Source organism: Bombina bombina, chromosome 10 (assembly GCF_027579735.1).
Source record: "Bombina bombina isolate aBomBom1 chromosome 10, aBomBom1.pri, whole genome shotgun sequence".
Taxonomy (NCBI): domain Eukaryota; kingdom Metazoa; phylum Chordata; class Amphibia; order Anura; family Bombinatoridae; genus Bombina; species Bombina bombina.
The window spans coordinates 12,493,139-12,517,597 of NC_069508.1; the positions used below are offsets into that span (position 1 = coordinate 12,493,139).

Genomic DNA, 24,459 nt, shown 5'->3' on the forward strand with positions numbered 1-24,459 from the left:
GTCTAACGACAGACACTGGGAAGGGGCATTTATGTATAATATATTATGGTCTAACAACAGAGACAATGGGAAGGGGTATTTATGTATAATTTTTATTATGGTCTAACAACAGACAATAGGAAGGGGCATTTATGTATAATATATTATGGTCTAACAACAGAGACAATAGGAAGGGGCATTTATGTATAATATATTATGGTCTAACAACAGAGCCAATAGGAAGGGGCATTTATGTATAATATATTATGGTCTAACAGACAATAGGAAGGGGCATTTATGTATAATATATTATGGTCTAACAACAGACAATAGGAAGGGGCATTTATGTATAATATATTATGGTCTAACAACAGAGACAATAGGAAGGGGTATTTATGTATAATATATTATGGTCTAACAACAGACAATGGGAAGGGGCATTTATGTATAATATATTATGGTCTAACAACAGACACTGGGAAGGGGCATTTATGTATAATATATTATGGTCTAACAACAGACAATAGGAAGGGGCATTTATGTATAATATATTATGGTCTAACAACAGACAATAGGAAGGGACATTTATGTATAATATATTATGGTCTAACAACAGACAATAGGAAGGGGCATTTATGTATAATATATTATGGTCTAACAACAGACAATGGGAAGGGGCATTTATGTATAATATATTATGGTCTAACAACAGACAATAGGAAGGGGCATTTATGTATAATATATTATGGTCTAACAACAGACACTGGGAAGGGGCATTTATGTATAATATATTATGGTCTAACAACAGACAATGGGAAGGGGCATTTATGTATAATATATTATGGTCTAACAACAGACAATAGGAAGGGGCATTTATGTATAATATATTATGGTCTAACAACAGACAATAGGAAGGGGCATTTATGTATAATATATTATGGTCTAACAACAGACAATAGGAAGGGGCATTTATGTATAATATATTATGGTCTAACAGACACTGGGAAGGGGCATTTATGTATAATATATTATGGTCTAACAATAGGTAGGGGCATTTATGTATAATATATTATGGTCTAACAACAGACAATAGGAAGGGACATTTATGTATAATATATTATGGTCTAACAACAGACAATAGGAAGGGACATTTATGTATAATATATTATGGTCTTACAACAGAGACAATGGGAAGGGACATTTATGTATAATATAATATGGTCTAACAACAGACAATGGGAAGGGACATTTATGTATAATATATTATGGTCTTACAACAGAGACAATGGGAAGGGACATTTATGTATAATATATTATGGTCTTACAACAGACAATAGGAAGGGGCATTTATGTATAATATATTATGGTCTAACAACAGACAATGGGAAGGGACATTTATGTATAATATATTATGGTCTAACAACAGACAATGGGAAGGGACATTTATGTATAATATATTATGGTCTTACAACAGACAATAGGAAGGGGCATTTATGTATAATATATTATGGTCTAACAACAGACAATGGGAAGGGACATTTATGTATAATATATTATGGTCTTACAACAGACAATAGGAAGGGGCATTTATGTATAATATATTATGGTCTAACAACAGACAATGGGAAGGGACATTTATGTATAATATATTATGGTCTAACAACAGACAATGGGAAGGGGTATTTATGTATAATATATTATGGTCTAACAACAGAGACAATGGGAAGGGGTATTTATGTATAATATATTATGGTCTAACAACAGACAATAGGAAGGGGCATTTATGTATAATATATTATGGTCTAACAACAGACAATAGGAAGGGGCATTTATGTATAATATATTATGGTCTAACAACAGAGACAATGGGAAGGGGTATTTATGTATAATATATTATGGTCTAACAACAGACAATAGGAAGGGACATTTATGTATAATATATTATGGTCTAACAACAGACAACAGGAAGGGACATTTATGTATAATATATTATGGTCTAACAACAGACAATAGGAAGGGACATTTATGTATAATATATTATGGTCTAACAACAGACAATAGGAAGGGACATTTATGTATAATATATTATGGTCTTACAACAGAGACAATGGGAAAGGACATTTATGTATAATATATTATGGTCTAACAACAGACAATAGGAAGGGACATTTATGTATAATATATTATGGTCTAACAACAGACAATGGGAAGGGGCATTTATGTATAATATATTATGGTCTAACAACAGACAATGGGAAGGGGTATTTATGTATAATATATTATGGTCTAACAACAGACAATGGGAAGGGGCATTTATGTATAATATATTATGGTCTAACAACAGACAATGAGAAGGGGCATTTATGTATAATATATTATGGTCTAACAACAGACAATGGGAAGGGGTATTTATGTATAATATATTATGGTCTAACAACAGACAATGGGAAGGGGCATTTATGTATAATATATTATGGTCTAACAACAGGAAGGGGTATTTATGTATAATATATTATGGTCTAACAACAGACAATAGGAAGGGACATTTATGTATAATATATTATGGTCTAACAACAGACAATAGGAAGAGGCATTTATGTATAATATATTATGGTCTAACAACAGACAATAGGAAGGGGCATTTATGTATAATATATTATGGTCTAACAACAGACAATAGGAAGGGACATTTATGTATAATATATTATGGTCTAACAACAGGCAATGGGAAGGGGTATTTATGTATAATATAATATGGTCTAACAACAGACAATGGGAAGGGGTATTTATGTATAATATATTATGGTCTAACAACAGACAATAGGAAGTGGTATTTATGTATAATATATTATGGTCTAACAACAGACAATGGGAGGGGCATTTATGTATAATATATTATGGTCTAACAACAGACAATAGGAAGGGGCATTTATGTATAATATATTATGGTCTAACAACAGACAATAGGAAGGGGTATTTATGTATAATATATTATGGTCTAACAACAGACAATAGGAAGGGGTATTTATGTATAATATATTATGGTCTAACAACAGACAATAGGAAGGGGTATTTATGTATAATATATTATGGTCTAACAACAGACAATAGGAAGGGGTATTTATGTATAATATATTATGGTCTAACAACAGACAATAGGAAGGGGTATTTATGTATAATATATTATGGTCTAACAACAGACAATAGGAAGTGGTATTTATGTATAATATATTATGGTCTAACAACAGACAATGGGAAGGGGCATTTATGTATAATATATTATGGTCTAACAACAGAGACAATGGGAAGGGGTATTTATGTATAATATATTATGGTCTAACAACAGACAATAGGAAGTGGTATTTATGTATAATATATTATGGTCTAACAACAGACACAATAGGAAGGGGTATTTATGTATAATATATTATGGTCTAACAACAGACAATGGGAAGGGGCATTTATGTATAATATATTATGGTCTAACAACAGACAATGGGAAGGGACATTTATGTATAATATATTATGGTCTAACAACAGACAATGGGAAGGGGCATTTATGTATAATATATTATGGTCTAACAACAGACAATGGGAAGGGGCATTTATGTATAATATATTATGGTCTAACAACAGACAATAGGAAGGGGCATTTATGTATAATATATTATGGTCTAACAACAGACACTGGGAAGGGGCATTTATGTATAATATATTATGGTCTAACAACAGAGAGAATGGGAAGGGTCATTTATGTATAATATATTATGGTCTAACAACAGACAATAGGAAGGGGCATTTATGTATAATATATTATGGTCTAACAACAGACAATAGGAAGGGGCATTTATGTATAATATATTATGGTCTAACAACAGACAATAGGAAGGGGCATTTATGTATAATATATTATGGTCTAACAACAGGAAGGGGCATTTATGTATAATATATTATGGTCTAACAACAGACAATAGGAAGGGGCATTTATGTATAATATATTATGGTCTAACAACAGACAATAGGAAGGGGCATTTATGTATAATATATTATGGTCTAACAACAGACAATGGGAAGGGGCATTTATGTATAATATATTATGGTCTAACAACAGACACTGGGAAGGGGCATTTATGTATAATATATTATGGTCTAACAACAGACAATGAGAAGGGGCATTTATGTATAATATATTATGGTCTAACAACAGAGACAATAGGAAGGGGCATTTATGTATAATATATTATGGTCTAACAACAGACAATAGGAAGGGGCATTTATGTATAATATATTATGGTCTAACAACAGACAATAGGAAGGGGTATTTATGTATAATATATTATGGTCTAACAACAGACAATAGGAAGGGGCATTTATGTATAATATATTATGGTCTAACAACAGACAATGAGAAGGGGCATTTATGTATAATATATTATGGTCTAACAACAGAGACAATAGGAAGGGGCATTTATGTATAATATATTATGGTCTAACAACAGAGACAATGGGAAGGGGCATTTATGTATAATATATTATGGTCTAACAACAGACAACAGGAAGGGGCATTTATGTATAATATATTATGGTCTAACAACAGACAATAGGAAGGGGCATTTATGTATAATATATTATGGTCTAACAACAGACAATGGGAAGGGGCATTTATGTATAATATATTATGGTCTAACAACAGACAATGGGAAGGGGCATTTATGTATAATATATTATGGTCTAACAACAGACAATAGGAAGAGGTATTTATGTATAATATATTATGGTCTAACAACAGACAATAGGAAGAGGTATTTATGTATAATATATTATGGTCTAACAACAGACAATAGGAAGGGGCATTTATGTATAATATATTATGGTCTAACAACAGGAAGGGGTATTTATGTATAATATATTATGGTCTAACAACAGACAATAGGAAGAGGTATTTATGTATAATATATTATGGTCTAACAACAGGAAGGGGTATTTATGTATAATATATTATGGTCTAACAACAGACAATAGGAAGGGGCATTTATGTATAATATATTATGGTCTAACAACAGAGACAATGGGAAGGGGCATTTATGTATAATATATTATGGTCTAACAACAGACAATAGGAAGGGGCATTTATGTATAATATATTATGGTCTAACAACAGACAATAGGAAGGGGCATTTATGTATAATATATTATGGTCTAACAACAGACAATAGGAAGGGACATTTATGTATAATATATTATGGTCTAACAACAGAGACAATAGGAAGGGGCATTTATGTATAATATATTATGGTCTAACGACAGACACAATGGGAAGGGGCATTTATGTATAATATATTATGGTCTAACAACAGACAATAGGAAGGGGCATTTATGTATAATATATTATGGTCTAACAACAGACAATGGGAAGGGGCATTTATGTATAATATAGTATGGTCTAACAACAGAGAGAATGGGAAGGGGCATTTATGTATAATATATTATGGTCTAACAGACAATGGGAAGGGGCATTTATGTATAATATATTATGGTCTAACGACAGACACAATGGGAAGGGGCATTTATGTATAATATATTATGGTCTAACAGACAATGGGAAGGGGCATTTATGTATAATATATTATGGTCTAACAACCGACAATAGGAAGGGGCATTTATGTATAATATATTATGGTCTAACAACAGAGACAATGGGAAGGGGCATTTATGTATAATATATTATGGTCTAACAACAGAGACAATAGGAAGGGGCATTTATGTATAATATATTATGGTCTAACAACAGAGACAATGGGAAGGGGCATTTATGTATAATATATTATGGTCTAACAACAGAGACAATAGGAAGGGGCATTTATGTATAATATATTATGGTCTAACAACAGACAATGGGAAGGGGCATTTATGTATAATATATTATGGTCTAACAACAGAGACAATGGGAAGGGGCATTTATGTATAATATATTATGGTCTAACAACAGACAATAGGAAGTGGTATTTATGTATAATATATTATGGTCTAACAACAGACACAATAGGAAGGGGCATTTATGTATAATATATTATGGTCTAACAACAGACAATGGGAAGGGACATTTATGTATAATATATTATGGTCTAACAACAGACACAATAGGAAGGGGCATTTATGTATAATATATTATGGTCTAACAACAGACAATGGGAAGGGGCATTTATGTATAATATATTATGGTCTAACAACAGACAATAGGAAGGGGCATTTATGTATAATATATTATGGTCTAACAACAGACAATAGGAAGGGGCATTTATGTATAATATATTATGGTCTAACAACAGACAATAGGAAGGGGCATATATGTATAATATATTATGGTCTAACAACAGACAATAGGAAGGGGCATTTATGTATAATATATTATGGTCTAACAACAGACAATGGGAAGGAGCATTTATGTATAATATATTATGGTCTAACAACAGGAAGGGGCATTTATGTATAATATATTATGGTCTAACAACAGAGACAATGGGAAGGAGCATTTATGTATAATATATTATGGTCTAACAACAGACAATAGGAAGGGGCATTTATGTATAATATATTATGGTCTAACAACAGACAATAGGAAGGAGCATTTATGTATAATATATTATGGTCTAACAACAGACAATGGGAAGGGGCATTTATGTATAATATATTATGGTCTAACAACAGACAATAGGAAGGGGCATTTATGTATAATATATTATGGTCTAACAACAGACAATAGGAAGGGGCATTTATGTATAATATATTATGGTCTAACGACAGACACTGGGAAGGGGCATTTATGTATAATATATTATGGTCTAACAACAGACACTGGGAAGGGGCATTTATATATAATATATTATGGTCTAACAACAGACACTGGGAAGGGGCATCCTATATTATAAAAGGCCAAGTGTTTGTCTGAAGCCGTCATGCGCAGTAGAGACAAACACTTGGCCTTGAGATAGGGAGCGCGAGGTACACAAACAGCTGTGAGGTCTGGGGAGCGCGAGGTAAGCTGATTGAAACAGCCTGTGGCAAGAGATATGGAGCGCGAGCTACTCAACACTCCCCAGACCTCACAGCTGTTTGTGGCCGACGGGAGCGTTGCGATGGGGGCGTGGCCGGGCGTTGCGATGGGCGTGGCCGGGCGGGTGCCGCCGCGATGGGGCGTGGCCGGGCGGGTGCCGCCGCGATGGGGCGTGGCCGAACGGGGACACGCAATAACAAGACTTCAAGACAGAGCCAGAGAGGGAGCAGGAGAGGGGAGAGAGAGCCAAAGGGGGGAGAGAGAGTCAAAGAGAAGGGGGGGAGAGAGAGCCAAAGAGAAGGGGGGGGGGGAGAGCCAAAGAGAAGGGGGGGGGGAGCCAAAGAGAAGAGGGGGGGAGCCAAAGAGAAGGGGGGGGGAGCCAAAGAGAAGGGAGGGGGGAGCCAAAGAGAAGGGGGGGGGGAGCCAAAGAGAAGGGGGGGGGGAGCCAAAGAGAAGGGGGGGGGGAGCCAAAGAGAAGGGGGGGGGAGCCAAAGAGAAGGGGGGGGGGAGAGCCAAAGAGAAGGGGGGGGGGAGAGCCAAAGAGAAGGGGGGGGGAGAGCCAAAGAGAAGGGGGGGGGAGAGCCAAAGAGAAGGGGGGGGGGAGAGCCAAAGAGAAGGGGGGGGAGAGCCAAAGAGAAGGGGGGGGGGGAGAGCCAAAGAGAAGGGGGGGGGGGGAGAGCCAAAGAGAAGGGGGGGGGGGAGAGCCAAAGAGAAGGGGGGGGGGAGAGCCAAAGAGAAGGGGGGGGGGGAGAGCCAAAGAGAAGGGGGGGGGGAGAGCCAAAGAGAAGGGGGGGGGAGAGCCAAAGAGAAGGGGGGGGGGAGAGCCAAAGAGAAGGGGGGGGGGAGAGCCAAAGAGAAGGGGGGGGGGGAGAGCCAAAGAGAAGGGGGGGGGAGAGCCAAAGAGAAGGGGGGGGGGAGAGCCAAAGAGAAGGGGGGGGAGAGCCAAAGAGAAGGGGGGGGAGAGCCAAAGAGAAGGGGGGGGGAGAGCCAAAGAGAAGGGGGGGGGAGAGCCAAAGAGAATGGGGGGGGAGAGCCAAAGAGAATGGGGGGGGAGAGCCAAAGAGAAGGGGGGGGGGGGAGAGCCAAAGAGAAGGGGGGGGGGGAGAGCCAAAGAGAAGGGGGGGGGGGAGAGCCAAAGAGAAGGGGGGGGGGAGAGCCAAAGAGAAGGGGGGGGGAGAGCCAAAGAGAAGGGGGGGGGGGAGAGCCAAAGAGAAGGGGGGGGGGAGAGCCAAAGAGAAGGGGGGGGGGAGAGCCAAAGAGAAGGGGGGGGAGAGCCAAAGAGAAGGGGGGGGGAGAGCCAAAGAGGAAAAAGATCCAAAAAGGAGAGAGAGCCAAAGAGGGGGGAGAGAGAGCCAAAGAGGGGGGCAGAGCCAAAGAGGGGGGGCAGAGCCAAAGAGGGAGGGCAGAGCCAAAGAGGGGGAGGGAGAGCCAAAGAGGGGGAGGGAGAGCCAAAGAGGGGGGAGGGAGAGCCAAAGAGGGGGGAGGGAGAGCCAAAGAGAAGGGGGGGGGGGAGAGCCAAAGAGAAGGGGGGGGGGGGGAGAGCCAAAGAGAAGGGGGGGGGGAGAGCCAAAGAGAAGGGGGGGGGAGAGCCAAAGAGAAGGGGGGGGGGGGAGAGCCAAAGAGAAGGGGGGGGGAGAGCCAAAGAGAAGGGGGGGGGAGAGCCAAAGAGAAGGGGGGGGAGAGCCAAAGAGAAGGGGGGGGGAGAGCCAAAGAGGAAAAAGATCCAAAAAGGAGAGAGAGCCAAAGAGGGGGGAGAGAGAGCCAAAGAGGGGGGCAGAGCCAAAGAGGGGGGGCAGAGCCAAAGAGGGAGGGCAGAGCCAAAGAGGGGGAGGGAGAGCCAAAGAGGGGGAGGGAGAGCCAAAGAGGGGGGAGGGAGAGCCAAAGAGGGGGGAGGGAGAGCCAAAGAGGGGGGAGAGAGCCAAAGAGGGGGGAGAGAGCCAAAGAGGGGGGAGAGAGCCAAAGAGGGGGGAGAGAACCAAAGAGGGGGGAGAGAACAAAAGAGGGGGGAGAGAACAAAAGAGGGGGGAGAGAACAAAAGAGGGGGGGAGAGAGCCAAAGAGGGGAGAGAGAAAGCAAAAGAGGGGGGGGGGGGGGAGAGCCAAAGAGGGGGAGAGCCAAAGAGGAGGGGGAGAGCCAAAGAGGGGGAAGAGAGAGAGCCAAAGAGGAGAGAGAGCAAAAGATTGGAGAGAGCCAAAGAGGGGGGAGAGAGCCAAAGAAGGGGGGAGAGAGCCAAAGAAGGGGGGAGAGCCAAAGAGGGGGGAGAGAGAGAGCCAAAGAGGAGAGAGAGCAAAAGAGGGGAGAGAGCCAAAGAGGGGGGAGGAGAGCCAAAGAGGGGGGAGGAGAGCCAAAGAGGGGGGAGGAGAGCCAAAGAGGGGGGAGAGAACAAAAGAGGGGGGAGAGAACAAAAGAGGGGGGAGAGAGAGCAAAAGAAAGGAGGGAGAGAGCAAAAGAGGGGAGAGAGAGAGAGCAAAGGAGAGGGGGGAGAGAAAGCAAAAGAGAGGGGGGAGAGAAAGCAAAAGAAAGGGGGGAAGAGAGAGCAAAAGAGAGGGGGGAGAGAGCAAGGGGTGGGACCGCTGTACTGCAAAAAATGGCCCGTGTACACGGGCTTTAGTACTAGTTTATATATAATATATTATGGTCTAACAACAGACACTGGGAAGGGACATTTATGTATAATATATTATGGTCTAACAACAGAGACAATGGGAAGGGGCATTTATGTATAATATATTATGGTCTAACAACCGAGACAATGGGAAGGGGCATTTATGTATAATATATTATGGTCTAACGACAGACACTGGGAAGGGGCATTTATGTATAATATATTATGGTCTAACGACAGACACTGGGAAGGGGCATTTATGTATAATATATTATGGTCTAACAACAGAGACAATGGGAAGGGGTATTTATGTATAATTTTTATTATGGTCTAACAACAGACAATAGGAAGGGGCATTTATGTATAATATATTATGGTCTAACAACAGACAATAGGAAGGGGTATTTATTATTATGGTCTAACAACAGACAATAGGAAGGGGCATTTATGTATAATATATTATGGTCTAACAACAGAGACAATGGGAAGGGGCATTTATGTATAACAGTGATGTGCAGTCACTAGAGGCAGGTGAGGCAGGGCTCCACCTCTCATATGGGCAAAAATATATTTTTTTTATTGGCTTTAAAAAAAAAATTACATTTTTTTCCCCCCAGCTACATGTTGTGCAATGGAGAGACACAAACAGGTCTGCCCCCCATTACACAACATGCTGCGCCACCTACTGGATGAAAGTGGTTTAGATCATTGCATGGCCCATAACTGCTTATATGAGACAGTCCTATTTGGGCTGACCCAATCCAGTGAGAGGCATTAGTAAGTGGAACTTAGGGTTGGGGCTGGATGTTAAATCATATAATACAAAACAAAAATGGAGAAAAAAAAAACTTTCATTTATTTTGTTGCTGTCCTGTGTAGCTGCCAGCTTTGCTAAAGTGAAAAAGAGAGTTCTTTATTTCCCCTCTAAGTGCAGTGGAATGTGCCACTGTCACTTCCTTACAGAGCAGGAAGAGATGCAGACTTGCAGTGTTTTAGCCACATCTTATTGAAGTAAGTTCTGCAACCTTAGATTTTACTGAAAGGGATTCTGTTAGTGAAAATTATAATTCAATGAATGTGGTTTAGTGTTTTTTGTTTTTTAACTCTTTTACAGCAGTTTAAGGATTGCTTTTGTATTTTGTTTACTCAAAATTTACACTAGCAGCTTGCCTCTGTTTATAGTCTCACTTTATGAACACTCTGTAGCTCTGCTGTTTTAATACTTAGAAATTTTCTAACCCTCTGTGTGTGATTGTGTCTCTCTTTCTCTCTCTCTAACCCTCTGTGTGTGATTGTGTCTCTCTCTCCCTCTAACCCTCTGTGTGTGATTGTGTCTCTCTCTCTCTCTTTCTCTAACCCTCTGTGTGTGATTGTGTCTCTCTTTCTCTCTCTCTAACCCTCTGTGTGTGATTGTGTCTCTCTCTCTCTCTCTCTCTCTCTCTAACCCTCTGTGTGTGATGGTGTCTCTCTCTCTTTCTCTAACCCTCTGTGTGTGATTGTGTCTCTCTCTTTCTCTAACCCTCTGTGTGTGATTGTGTCTCTCTTTCTCTCTCTCTAACCCTCTGTGTGTGATTGTGTCTCTCTTTCTCTAACCCTCTGTGTGTGATTGTGTGTCTCTCTCTCTCTCTCTCTAACCCTCTGTGTGTGATGGTGTCTCTCTCTCTTTCTCTAACCCTCTGTGTGTGATTGTGTCTCTCTCTTTCTCTAACCCTCTGTGTGTGATTGTGTCTCTTTCTCTAACCCTCTGTGTGTGATTGTGTCTCTTTCTCTAACCCTCTGTGTGCGATTGTGTCTCTCTCTTTCTCTAACCCTCTGTGTGTGATTGTGTCTCTCTCTCTTTCTCTAACCCTCTGTGTTTGATTGTGTCTCTCTCTCTTTCTCTCTCTCTAACCCTCTGTGTGTGATTGTGTCTCTCTCGCTCTCTTTCTCTCTCTCTCTAACCCTCTGTGTGTGATTGTGTGTCTCTCTCTCTAACCCTCTGTGTGTGATTGTGTCTTTCTCTCTTTCTCTAACCCTCTGTGTGTGATTGTGTCTTTCTTTCTTTCTCTAACCCTCTGTGTATGAGTGTGTCTCTCTCTTTCTCTAACCCTCTGTGTGTGATTTTCTCTCTCTTTCTCTCTCTCTCTAACCCTCTGTATGTGATTGTGTCTCTCTCTCTTTCTCTAACCCTCTGTGTGTGATTGTGTCTCTCTTTCTCTCTCTCTAACCCTCTGTGTGTGATTGTGTCTCTCTCTCTCTCTCTCTCTCTAACCCTCTGTGTGTGATTGTCTCTCTCTCTTTCTCTCTCTCTCTAACCCTCTGTGTGTGATTGTGTCTCTCTCTCTTTCTCTACCCCTCTGTGTGTGATTGTGTCTCTCTCTTTCTCTAACCCTCTGTGTGTGATTGTGTCTCTCTCTCTCTAACCCTCTGTATGTGATTGTGTGTCTCTCTCTCTCTCTCTCTCTCTCTCTCTCTCTCTCTCTAACACTCTGTGTGTGATTGTGTCTCTATCTCTTTCTTTCTCTCTCTCTCTCTAACGCTCTGAGTATGATTGTGTCTCTCTATCTTTCTCTCTCTCTAACCCCCTGTGTGTGATTGTGTCTCTCTTTCTCTAACCCTCTGTGTGTGATTTTGTCTCTCTCTCTTTCTCTCTCTCTCTCTAACGCTCTGAGTATGATTGTGTCTCTCTATCTTTCTCTCTCTCTAACCCTCTGTGTGTGATTGTGTCTCTCTCTCTCTCTCTCTAAACCTCTGTGTGTGATTGTATCTCTCTCTCTTTCTCTAACCCTCTGTGTGTGATTGTGTGTCTCTTTCTCTAACCCTCTGTGTGTGATTGTGTCTCTCTCTCTTTCTCTAACCCTCTGAGTGTGATTGTGTCTCGCTCTCTTTATCTAACCCTCTGTGTGTGATTGTGTCTCTCTCTCTTTCTTTACCCTCTGTGTGTGATTGTCTCTCTTTCTCTCTCTCTAACCCTATGTGTGTGATTGTGTCTCTCTCTAACCCTCTGTGTGTGATTGTCTCTCTTTTTTTCTCTCTAACCCTATGTGTGTTATTGTGTCTCTCTCTTTCTCTCTCTCTCTCTCTAACCCTATGTGTGTGATTGTGTCTCTCTCTTTCTCTTTAACCCTCTGTGTGTGATTGTCTCTCTCTTTCTCTCTAACCCTGTGTGTGTGATTGTCTCTCTCTCTTTCTCTCTCTCTCTAACCCTCTGTGTATGATTGTGTCTCTCTCTCTTTCTCTCTCTCTAACCCTCTGTGTGTGATTGTGTCTCTTTCTCTCTCTATAACCCTCTGTGTGTGATTGTGTCTCTTTCTCTCTCTTTCTCTCTCTAACCCTCTGTGTGTGATTGTGTCTCTTTCTCTCTCTCTCTTTCTCTAACCCTCTGTGTATGATTGTGTCTCTCTCTCTTTCTCTCTCTCTAACCCTCTGTGTGTGATTGTGTCTCTCTTTTTCTCTCTCTCTCTAACCCTCTGTGTGTGATTGTGTCTCTCTTTCTCTAACCCTCTGTATGTGATTGTGTCTCTCTCTAACCCTCTGTGTGTGATTGTGTCTCTCTCTCTTTCTCTCTCTAACCCTTTGTGTGTGATTGTGTCTCTCTTTCTAACCCTCTGTGTGTGATTGTGTCTCTCTTTCTCTAACCCTCTGTATGTGATTGTGTCTCTCTCTAACCCTCTGTGTGTGATTGTGTCTCTCTCTCTTTCTCTCTCTCTAACCCTTTGTGTGTGATTGTGTCTCTCTCTCTCTAACCCTCTGTATGTGATTGTGTGTGTCTCTCTCTCTCTTTCTCTCTCTCTAACCCTCTGTGTGTGATTGTGTCTCTCTCTCTCTAACCCTCTGTATGTGATTGTGTGTCTCTCTCTCTTTCTCTCTCTCTAACCCTCTGTGTGTGATTGTGTCTCTCTCTCTCTCTTTGTCTCTCTCTCTAACCCTCTGTGTGTGATTGTGTCTCTCTTTCTCTCTCTAACCCTCTGTGTGTGATTGTGTCCCTCTATCTTTCTCTCTCTCTAACCCCCTGTGTGTGATTGTGTCTCTCTCTCTTTCTCTCTAACCCTCTGTGTGTCTCTCCCCCCGTCTCTCTCTCCCTCTCCCCCCGAGTGCTTTTCTGTCTACCTTTTATTTATTTAATTAATGAATTGGTAGTGCCATCTGATGGTGTAGCTTTATTTAAAGGGGTGAGGTCAAGCGCCCCACCATCTTTTAATTTCACCAGCCGCCACTGGATCAAGACATTTTTATATTTACTGAATAATCAAAGAATCTATAAGCATAATTTGCAGCATTAAAGTAAAAAGTATGTTTTAAACATATTTTAATGGGCATGGATTTCTAGATCTCATAATCAGAGCAAGCATTGTGTTATCTGGCAAGAGTCTCTGTTACAATCCTTTAGACTAAAATCAGATGTTTAGTAAGATGACCAGTTTTCCAAGACACCATTTAAAGGGACATGAACCCCATATGTTTTCTTTCATGATTTAGAAAGAGCATGCAATTTTAAATAACTTTCCAATTTACATCTAATATCTAATTTTCTTCATTCTTTTGATTGATATGATTTGTTAAAAATAATATCTAAATATGCTCAGTAGCTGCTGATTGGTGGCTGCACATAGATACCTCATGTGATTGGCTCACCCATGTGCATTGCTATTTCTTCAACAAAGGATATCTAAAGAATGAAGACGTACCCTAGCCACTGCCTCACCAGCCTCTGACATTACTGCACGTCACTGATGTATAATATATTATGGTCTAAGAACAGAGACAATGGGAAGGGGCATTTATGTATAATATAATATGGTCTAACAACAGACAATAGGAAGGGGTATTTATGTATAATATATTATGGTCTAACAACAGACAATGGGAAGGGGCATTTATGTATAATATATTATGGTCTAACAACAGACAATAGGAAGGGACATTTATGTATAATATATTATGGTCTAACAACAGACAATAGGAAGGGGCATTTATGTATAATATAATATGGTCTAACAACAGACAATAGGAAGGGGTATTTATGTATAATATATTATGGTCTAACAACAGACAATGGGAAGGGGCATTTATGTATAATATATTATGGTCTAACAACAGACAATAGGAAGGGGAATTTATGTATAATATATTATGGTCTAACAACAGACACTGGGAAGGGGCATTTATGTATAATATATTATGGTCTAACAACAGACAATGGGAAGGGGCATTTATGTATAATATATTATGGTCTAACAACAGACAATGAGAAGGGGCATTTATGTATAATATATTATGGTCTAACAACAGACACAATAGGAAGGGACATTTATGTATAATATATTATGGTCTAACAACAGACAATGAGAAGGGGCATTTATGTATAATATATTATGGTCTAACAACAGACAATAGGAAGGGGCATTTATGTATAATATATTATGGTCTAAGAACAGACAATGAGAAGGGGCATTTATGTATAATATAATATGGTCTAACAACAGACAATAGGAAGGGGCATTTATGTATAATATATTATGGTCTAACAACAGACAATAGGAAGGGGCATTTATGTATAATATATTATGGTCTAACAACAGACAATGGGAAGGGGCATTTATGTATAATATATTATGGTCTAACAACAGACAATGGGAAGGGACATTTATGTATAATATATTATGGTCTAACAACAGACAATAGGAAGGGGTATTTATGTATAATATATTATGGTCTAACAACAGACAATGGGAAGGGACATTTATGTATAATATATTATGGTCTAACAACAGACAATAGGAAGGGGCATTTATGTATAATATATTATGGTCTAACAACAGAGACAATAGGAAGGGGCATTTATGTATAATATATTATGGTCTAACAACAGACAATGGGAAGGGGTATTTATGTATAATATATTATGGTCTAACAACAGACAATAGGAAGGGGTATTTATGTATAATATATTATGGTCTAACAACAGACACTGGGAAGGGGCATTTATGTATAATATATTATGGTCTAACAACAGACAATAGGAAGGGGCATTTATGTATAATATATTATGGTCTAACAATAGGTAGGGGCATTTATGTATAATATATTATGGTCTAACAATAGGTAGGGGCATTTATGTATAATATATTATGGTCTAACAACAGACAATAGGAAGGGGCATTTATGTATAATATATTATGGTCTAACAACAGACAATGGGAAGGGGCATTTATGTATAATATATTATGGTCTAACAACAGACAATAGGAAGGGGTATTTATGTATAATATATTATGGTCTAACAACAGACAATAGGAAGGGGTATTTATGTATAATATATTATGGTCTAACAACAGAGACAATAGGAAGGGGCATTTATGTATAATATATTATGGTCTAACAACAGACAATAGGAAGGGACATTTATGTATAATATATTATGGTCTAACAACAGAGACAATAGGAAGGGGCATTTATGTATAATATATTATGGTCTAACAACAGACAATAGGAAGGGACATTTATGTATAATATATTATGGTCTAACAACAGAGACAATAGGAAGGGGCATTTATGTATAATATATTATGGTCTAACAACAGACAATAGGAAGGGACATTTATGTATAATATATTATGGTCTAACAACAGAGACAATAGGAAGGGGCATTTATGTATAATATATTATGGTCTAACAACAGACAATAGGAAGGGACATTTATGTATAATATATTATGGTCTAACAACAGACAATAGGAAGTGGTATTTATGTATAATATATTATGGTCTAACAACAGAGACAATGGGAAGGGGCATTTATGTATAATATATTATGGTCTAACAGACAATGGGAAGGGGCATTTATGTATAATATATTATGGTCTAACAACAGACAATAGGAAGAGGTATTTATGTATAATATATTATGGTCTAACAACAGACAATAGGAAGGGACATTTATGTATAATATATTATGGTCTAACAACAGACAATAGGAAGAGGTATTTATGTATAATATATTATGGTCTAACAACAGACAATAGGAAGGGACATTTATGTATAATATATTATGGTCTAACAGACAATAGGAAGGGACATTTATGTATAATATATTATGGTCTAACAACAGACAATAGGAAGGGACATTTATGTATAATATATTATGGTCTAACAACAGACAATAGGAAGGGGTATTTATGTATAATATATTATGGTCTAACAACAGACAATAGGAAGGGGTATTTATGTATAATATATTATGGTCTAACAACAGACAACAGGAAGGGGCATTTATGTATAATATATTATGGTCTAACAACAGACAATAGGAAGTGGTATTTATGTATAATATATTATGGTCTAACAACAGACAATAGGAAGGGGCATTTATGTATAATATATTATGGTCTAACAACAGACACAATAGGAAGGGGCATTTATGTATAATATATTATGGTCTAACAACAGACAATGGGAAGGGGAATTTATGTATAATATATTATGGTCTAACAACAGACAATAGGAAGGGACATTTATGTATAATATATTATGGTCTAACAACAGACAATGGGAAGGGGCATTTATGTATAATATATTATGGTCTAACAACAGACAATAGGAAGGGACATTTATGTATAATATATTATGGTCTAACAACAGACACTGGGAAGGAGCATTTATGTATAATATATTATGGTCTAACAACAGACAATGGGAAGGGGCATTTATGTATAATATATTATGGTCTAACAACAGACAATGGGAAGGGGAATTTATGTATAATATATTATGGTCTAACAACAGACAATGGGAAGGGGCATTTATGTATAATATATTATGGTCTAACAACAGACAATAGGAAGGGGCATTTATGTATAATATATTATGGTCTAACAACAGACACTGGGAAGGAGCATTTATGTATAATATATTATGGTCTAACAACAGACAATAGGAAGGGGCATTTATGTATAATATATTATGGTCTAACAATAGGTAGGGGCATTTATGTATAATATATTATGGTCTAACAACAGACAATAGGAAGGGGCATTTATGTATAATATATTATGGTCTAACAATAGGTAGGGGCATTTATGTATAATATATTATGGTCTAACAACAGACACTGGGAAGGTGCATTTATGTATAATATATTATGGTCTAACAACAGACAATAGGAAGGGGCATTTATGTATAATATATTATGGTCTAACAACAGACAATAGGAAGGGGCATTTATGTATAATATATTATGGTCTAACAACAGACAATAGGAAGGGGCATTTATGTATAATATATTATGGTCTAACAACAGACAATGGGAAGGGGCATTTATGTATAATATATTATGGTCTAACAACAGACAATAGGAAGGGGCATTTATGTATAATATATTATGGTCTAACAACAGACAATAGGAAGGGGCATTTATGTATAATATATTATGGTCTAACAACAGACAATAGGAAGGGACATTTATGTATAATATATTATGGTCTAACAACAGACAATAGGAAGGGACATTTATGTATAATATATTATGGTCTAACAACAGACAATAGGAAGGGGCATTTATGTATAATATATTATGGTCTAACAACAGACAATAGGAAGGGACATTTATGTATAATATATTATGGTCTAACAACAGACAATAGGAAGGGACATTTATGTATAATATATTATGGTCTAACAACAGACAATAGGAAGGGGCATTTATGTATAATATATTATGGTCTAACAACAGACAATAGGAAGGGGAATTTATGTATAATATATTATGGTCTAACAACAGACAATAGGAAGGGACATTTATGTATAATATATTATGGTCTAACAACAGACACTGGGAAGGGGCATTTATGTATAATATATTATGGTCTAACAACAGAGACAATAGGAAGGGGCATTTATGTATAATATATTATGGTCTAACAACAGACAATGGGAAGGGGCATTTATGTATAATATATTATGGTCTAACAACAGACAATGGGAAGGGGTATTTATGTATAATATATTATGGTCTAACAACAGACAATGGGAAGGGGCATTTATGTATAATATATTATGGTCTAACAACAGACAATAGGAAGGGGCATTTATGTATAATATATTATGGTCTAACAACAGACAATAGGAAGGGGCATTTATGTATAATATATTATGGTCTAACAACAGACAATAGGAAGGGGCATTTATGTATAATATATTATGGTCTAACAACAGACAATAGGAAGGGGCATTTATGTATAATATATTATGGTCTAACAACAGACAATAGGAAGGGGCATTTATGTATAATATATTATGGTCTAACAACAGACAATAGGAAGGGACATTTATGTATAATATATTATGGTCTAACAACAGACAATAGGAAGGGGCATTTATGTATAATATATTATGGTCTAACAACAGACACAATAGGAAGGGGCATTTATGTATAATATATTATGGTCTAACAACAGACAATAGGAAGGGGTATTTATGTATAATATATTATGGTCTAACAACAGACACTGGGAAGGGGCATTTATGTATAATATATTATGGTCTAACAACAGACAATAGGAAGGGGTATTTATGTATAATATATTATGGTCTAACAACAGACACAATAGGAAGGGGCATTTATGTATAATATATTATGGTCTAACAACAGACAATAGGAAGGGGCATTTATGTATAATATATTATGGTCTAACAACAGACAATAGGAAGGGGTATTTATGTATAATATATTATGGTCTAACAACAGACAATGGGAAGGGACATTTATGTATAATATATTATGGTCTAACAACAGACAATGGGAAGGGACATTTATGTATAATATATTATGGTCTAACAACAGACAATGGGAAGGGGCATTTATGTATAATATATTATGGTCTAACAACAGACAATGGGAAGGGGCATTTATGTATAATATATTATGGTCTAACAACAGACAATAGGAAGGGGCATTTATGTATAATATATTATGGTCTAACAATAGGTAGGGGCATTTATGTATAATATATTATGGTCTAACAACAGACAATAGGAAGGGGCATTTATGTATAATATAATATGGTCTAACAACAGACAATAGGAAGGGGCATTTATGTATAATATATTATGGTCTAACAGACAATGGGAAGGGGCATTTATGTATAATATATTATGGTCTAACAACAGACAATAGGAAGGGGCATTTATGTATAATATATTATGGTCTAACAATAGGTAGGGGCATTTATGTATAATATATTATGGTCTAACAATAGGTAGGGGCATTTATGTATAATATATTATGGTCTAACAATAGGTAGGGGCATTTATGTATAATATATTATGGTCTAACAACAGACAATAGGAAGGGGCATTTATGTATAATATATTATGGTCTAACAACAGACAATGGGAAGGGGCATTTATGTATAATATATTATGGTCTAACAACAGACAATAGGAAGGGGCATTTATGTATAATATATTATGGTCTAACAACAGACAATAGGAAGGGGCATTTATGTATAATATATTATGGTCTAACAACAGACAATAGGAAGGGGCATTTATGTATAATATATTATGGTCTAACAACAGACAATAGGAAGGGGCATTTATGTATAATATATTATGGTCTAACAACAGACAATGGGAAGGGGCATTTATGTATAATATATTATGGTCTAACAACAGACACTGGGAAGGGGCATTTATGTATAATATATTATGGTCTAACAACAGACAATGGGAAGGGGTATTTATGTATAATATATTATGGTCTAACAACAGACAATAGGAAGGGGCATTTATGTATAATATATTATGGTCTAACAACAGACAATAGGAAGGGGCATTTATGTATAATATATTATGGTCTAACAACAGACAATAGGAAGGGACATTTATGTATAATATATTATGGTCTAACAACAGACACAATAGGAAGGGGCATTTATGTATAATATATTATGGTCTAACAACAGACAATAGGAAGGGGCATTTATGTATAATATATTATGGTCTAACAACAGAGGCAATGGGAAGGGGCATTTATGTATAATATATTATGGTCTAAGAACAGACAATGAGAAGGGGCATTTATGTATAATATATTATGGTCTAACAACAGACAATGGGAAGGGGCATTTATGTATAATATATTATGGTCTAACAACAGACAATAGGAAGGGGTATTTATGTATAATATATTATGGTCTAACAACAGACAATAGGAAGGGGCATTTATGTATAATATATTATGGTCTAACAACAGACACTGGGAAGGGGCATTTATGTATAATATATTATGGTCTAACAACAGACACAATAGGAAGGGGCATTTATGTATAATATATTATGGTCTAACAACAGACACAATAGGAAGGGGCATTTATGTATAATATATTATGGTCTAACAACAGACACAATAGGAAGGGGCATTTATGTATAATATATTATGGTCTAACAACAGACAATAGGAAGGGGCATTTATGTATAATATATTATGGTCTAACAACAGAGACAATAGGAAGAGGAATTTATGTATAATATATTATGGTCTAACAACAGACAATAGGAAGGGGCATTTATGTATAATATATTATGGTCTAACAACAGACAATAGGAAGGGGCATTTATGTATAATATATTATGGTCTAACAACAGACAATGGGAAGGGGCATTTATGTATAATATATTATGGTCTAACAACAGACAATAGGAAGGGGCATTTATGTATAATATATTATGGTCTAACAACAGACAATGAGAAGGGACATTTATGTATAATATATTATGGTCTAACAACAGACAATAGGAAGGGGCATTTATGTATAATATATTATGGTCTAACAACAGACAATAGGAAGGGGTATTTATGTATAATATATTATGGTCTAACAACAGACACAATAGGAAGGGGTATTTATGTATAATATATTATGGTCTAACAACAGACAATAGGAAGGGACATTTATGTATAATATATTATGGTCTAACAACAGACAATGAGAAGGGGCATTTATGTATAATATATTATGGTCTAACAACAGAGAGAATGGGAAGGGGCATTTATGTATAATATATTATGGTCTAACAACAGACAATGGGAAGGGGCATTTATGTATAATATATTATGGTCTAACAACAGACAATGGGAAGGGGCATTTATGTATAATATATTATGGTCTAACAACAGAGACAATGGGAAGGGGCATTTATGTATAATATATTATGGTCTAACAACAGACAATGGGAAGGGGCATTTATGTATAATATATTATGGTCTAACAACAGACAATAGGAAGGGGCATTTATGTATAATATATTATGGTCTAACAACAGACAATGGGAAGGGGCATTTATGTATAATATATTATGGTCTAACGACAGACACTGGGAAGGGGTATTTATGTATAATATATTATGGTCTAACAACAGACAATAGGAAGGGGCATTTATGTATAATATATTATGGTCTAACAACAGACAATAGGAAGGGGCATTTATGTATAATATATTATGGTCTAACAACAGACAATAGGAAGGGGCATTTATGTATAATATATTATGGTCTAACAACAGAGACAATAGGAAGGGGCATTTATGTATAATATATTATGGTCTAACAACAGACAATGGGAAGGGGCATTTATGTATAATATATTATGGTCTAACAACAGACAATAGGAAGGGGCATTTATGTATAATATATTATGGTCTAACAACAGACAATGGGAAGGGACATTTATGTATAATATATTATGGTCTAACAACAGACACTGGGAAGGGGTATTTATGTATAATATATTATGGTCTAACAACAGACAATAGGAAGGGACATTTATGTATAATATATTATGGTCTAACAACAGACACTGGGAAGGGGTATTTATGTATAATATATTATGGTCTAACAACAGACAATAGGAAGGGGTATTTATGTATAATATATTATGGTCTAACGACAGACACTGGGAAGGGGTATTTATGTATAATATATTATGGTCTAACAACAGACAATAGGAAGGGGCATTTATGTATAATATATTATGGTCTAACAACAGACACAATAGGAAGGGACATTTATGTATAATATATTATGGTCTAACAACAGACAATGAGAAGGGGCATTTATGTATAATATATTATGGTCTAACAACAGACACAATAGGAAGGGACATTTATGTATAATATATTATGGTCTAACAACAGACAATGGGAAGGGGCATTTATGTATAATATATTATGGTCTAACAACAGACAATAGGAAGGGGCATTTATGTATAATATATTATGGTCTAACAACAGACAATGGGAAGGGGCATTTATGTATAATATATTATGGTCTAACAACAGACACAATAGGAAGGGACATTTATGTATAATATATTATGGTCTAACAACAGACAATGAGAAGGGGCATTTATGTATAATATATTATGGTCTAACAACAGACAATGGGAAGGGGCATTTATGTATAATATATTATGGTCTAACAACAGACAATGGGAAGGGGCATTTATGTATAATATATTATGGTCTAACAACAGACAATGAGAAGGGGCATTTATGTATAATATATTATGGTCTAACAACAGACACAATAGGAAGGGACATTTATGTATAATATATTATGGTCTAACAACAGACAATAGGAAGGGGCATTTATGTATAATATATTATGGTCTAACAACAGACAATAGGAAGGGGCATTTATGTATAATATATTATGGTCTAACAACAGACAATAGGAAGGGGCATTTATGTATAATATATTATGGTCTAACAACAGACAATAGGAAGGGGCATTTATGTATAATATATTATGGTCTAACAACAGACAATGGGAAGGGGCATTTATGTATAATATATTATGGTCTAACAACAGACAATAGGAAGGGGCATTTATGTATAATATATTATGGTCTAACAACAGACAATGGGAAGGGGCATTTATGTATAATATATTATGGTCTAACAACAGACAATAGGAAGGGGCATTTATGTATAATATATTATGGTCTAACAACAGACAATAGGAAGGGGCATTTATGTATAATATATTATGGTCTAACAACAGACAATAGGAAGGGGCATTTATGTATAATATATTATGGTCTAACAACAGACAATAGGAAGGGGCATTTATGTATAATATATTATGGTCTAACAACAGACAATAGGAAGGGGTATTTATGTATAATATATTATGGTCTAACAACAGACAATAGGAAGAGGCATTTATGTATAATATATTATGGTCTAACAACAGACAATAGGAAGGGGCATTTATGTATAATATATTATGGTCTAACAACAGACAATAGGAAGAGGCATTTATGTATAATATATTATGGTCTAACAACAGACAATAGGAAGAGGCATTTATGTATAATATATTATGGTCTAACAACAGACAATAGGAAGGGACATTTATGTATAATATATTATGGTCTTACAACAGACAATAGGAAGGGACATTTATGTATAATATATTATGGTCTAACAACAGACAATAGGAAGGGGCATTTATGTATAATATATTATGGTCTAACAACAGACAATAGGAAGGGGCATTTATGTATAATATATTATGGTCTAACAACAGACAATAGGAAGGGGCATTTATGTATAATATATTATGGTCTAACAACAGACAATAGGAAGGGGCATTTATGTATAATATATTATGGTCTTACAACAGAGACAATAGGAAGGGACATTTATGTATAATATATTATGGTCTAACAACAGAGACAATAGGAAGGGACATTTATGTATAATATATTATGGTCTAACAACAGAGACAATAGGAAGGGGTATTTATGTATAATATATTATGGTCTAACAACAGACAATAG

The 24,459-nt window shown here is 36.8% G+C and overlaps 1 protein-coding gene across 3 annotated transcripts in view; it reads right to left on the reverse strand.

Annotated features, from left to right (window-relative positions):
* ZBTB41 (zinc finger and BTB domain containing 41) overlaps nucleotides 1-24,459 on the reverse strand; it is an 81,039-nt gene that overhangs the window by 30,197 nt on the left and 26,383 nt on the right. The gene's annotated exons all lie outside the window — the stretch shown is intronic.